Raw genomic sequence first — 3,510 nt, forward strand, 5'->3', positions numbered from 1 at the left:
AGGGCGCTCTCACACACACTCCATCTGAACACCAGAGGGCGCTCTCACACACACTCCATCTGAACACAAGAGGGCGCTCTCACACACACTCCATCTGAACACCAGAGGGCGCTCTCACACACACTCCATCTGAACACAAGAGGGCGCCCTCACACACACTCCATCTGAACACAAGAGGGCGCTCTCACACACACTCCATCTGAACACAAGAGGGCGCTCTCACACACACTCCATCTGAACACCAGAGGGCGCCCTCACACACACTCCATCTGAACACAAGAGGGCGCTCTCACACACACTCCATCTGAACACCAGAGGGTGCCCTCACACACACTCCATCTGAACACAAGAGGGCGCTCTCACACACACTCCATCTGAACACCAGAGGGCGCTCTCACACACACTCCGTCTGAACACCAGAGAGCGTTCTCACACACACTCCGTCTGAACACCAGAGGGCGCTCTCACACACACTCCATCTGAACACCAGAGGGAGCCCTCACACACACTCCATCTGAACACCAGAGGGCGCTCTCACACACACTCCGTCTGAACACCAGAGAGCGTTCTCACACACACTCCGTCTGAACACCAGAGGGCGCTCTCACACACACCCAGTCTGAACACCAGAGAGCGCTCTCACACACACTCCCTCTGAACACCAGAGGGCGCTCTCACACACACTCCGTCTGAACACCAGAGGGCGCTCTCACACACACTCCCTCTGAACACCAGAGGGCGCTCTCACACACACTCCATCTGAACACCAGAGGGCGCTCTCACACACACTCCGTCTGAACACCAGAGGGCGCCCTCACACACACTCCGTCTGAACACAAGAGGGCGCCCTCACACACACTCCATCTGAACACAAGAGGGCGCTCTCACACACACTCCATCTGAACACAAGAGGGCGCTCTCACACACTCTCCATCTGAACACCAGAGGGCGCTCTCACACACACTCCATCTGAACACAAGAGGGCGCCCTCACACACACTCCATCTGAACACAAGAGGGCGCTCTCACACACACTCCATCTGAACACAAGAGGGCGCTCTCACACACACTCCATCTGAACACCAGAGGGCGCTGTCACACACACTCCATCTGAACACAAGAGGGCGCTCTCACACACACTCCATCTGAACACCAGAGGGTGCTGTCACACACACTCCATCTGAACACCAGAGGGCGCCCTCAAACACACTCCATCTGAACACCAGAGGGCGCTCTCACACACACTCCATCTGAACACAAGAGGGCGCCCTCACACACACTCCATCTGAACACAAGAGGGCGCTCTCACACACACTCCATCTGAACACCAGAGGGCGCCCTCAAACACACTCCATCTGAACACAAGAGGGCGCTCTCACACACACTCCATCTGAACACAAGAGGGCGCTCTCACACACACTCCATCTGAACACCAGAGGGCGTTCTCACACACACTCAATCTGAACACTAGATGGCGTTCTAACACACACTCCATCTGAACACCAGAGGGCGCTCTCACACACACTCCATCTGAACACCAGAGGGCGCCCTCACACACACTCCATCTGAACACAAGTCAAGTCAAGTCAAGTCATTTTCATTTATATAGCGCTTTTAACAATGTAGATTGTCTCAAAGCAGCTTTACAGAGATAAATGTATAATTTAACGTAAGATTGTTTTGGTTTTATAGCGGTTCTTTAAAAAAGTTATTTTCCAGCTAAAGTTAGTTTTGATTGATTCGCTTCCGTCGCAACGATCATTTGTTTTTAAATTAGGGCCGCCAAGACGACACCATTCTCAAGAGAGTGCTCTCACACACACTCCATCTGAACACCAGAGGGCGCTCTCACACACACTCCATCTGAACACCAGATGGCGCTCTCACACACACTCCATCTGAGCACAAGAGGGCGCTCTCACACACACTCCATCTGAACACCAGAGGGCGCCCTCACACACACTCCATCTGAACACAAGAGGGCGCTCTCACACACACTCCATCTGAACACCAGAGGGTGCCCTCACACACACTCCATCTGAACACAAGAGGGCGCTCTCACACACACTCCATCTGAACACAAGAGGGCGCTCTCACACACACTCCATCTGAACACAAGAGGGCGCTCTCACACACACTCCATCTGAACACCAGAGGGCGTTCTCACACACACTCAATCTGAACACTAGATGGCGTTCTAACAAACACTCCATCTGAACACCAGAGGGCGCTCTCACACACACTCCATCTGAACACCAGAGGGCGCCCTCACACACACTCCATCTGAACACAAGAGAGTGCTCTCACACACACTCCATCTGAACACCAGAGGGCGCTCTCACACACACTCCATCTGAACACCAGATGGCGCTCTCACACACACTCCATCTGAACACAAGAGGGCGCTCTCACACACACTCCATCTGAACACCAGAGGGCGCCCTCACACACACTCCATCTGAACACAAGAGGGCGCTCTCACACACACTCCATCTGAACACCAGAGGGTGCCCTCACACACACTCCATCTGAACACAAGAGGGCGCTCTCACACACACTCCATCTGAACACCAGAGGGAGCCCTCACACACACTCCATCTGAACACCAGAGGGCGCTCTCACACACACTCCGTCTGAACACCAGAGGGCGCTCTCACACACACTCCGTCTGAACACCAGAGAGCGCTCTCACACACACTCCATCTGAACACCAGAGAGCGCTCTCACACACACTCCGTCTGAACACCAGAGAGTGCTCTCACACACACTCCCTCGGAACACCAGAGGGCGCTCTCACACACACTCCGTCTGAACACCAGAGGGCGCTCTCATACACACTCCGTCTGAACACCAGAGGGCGCCCTCACACACACTCCGTCTGAACACAAGAGGGCGCCCTCACACACACTCCATCTGAACACCAGAGGGCGCTCTCACACACACTCCATCTGAACACCAGAGGGCGCTCTCACACACACTCCATCTGAACACAAGAGGGCGCCCTCACACACACTCCATCTGAACACAAGAGGCACAAGAGGGCGCCCTCACACACACTCCATCTGAACACAAGAGGGCGCTCTCACACACACTCCATCTGAACACCAGAGGGCGCTCTCACACACACTCCATCTGAACACCAGAGGGCGTTCTCACACACACTCCATCTGAACACTAGAGGGCGCCCTCACACACACTCCATCTGAACACCAGAGGGCGTTCTCACACACACTCCATCTGAACACCAGATGGCGCTCTCACACACACTCCATCTGAACACAAGAGGGCGCTCTCACACACACTCCATCTAAACACCAGAGGGCGCCCTCACACACACTCCATCTGAACACAAGATGCAAGATGCAAAAAGCTTACAGCACCTGGGCTATTTAAAAGGTTAGAACATTAGTGAAGTAAACTAAAAAGCTTACAGCACCTGGTATTCCCAGGCGGTCTCCCATCCAAGCACTAACCAGGCCCGACTCTGCTTAGCTTCCGAGATCAGACGAGA

This window comes from Rutilus rutilus (genome assembly GCF_951802725.1).
Source record: "Rutilus rutilus genome assembly, chromosome: 13".
Taxonomy (NCBI): Eukaryota; Metazoa; Chordata; class Actinopteri; order Cypriniformes; family Leuciscidae; genus Rutilus; species Rutilus rutilus.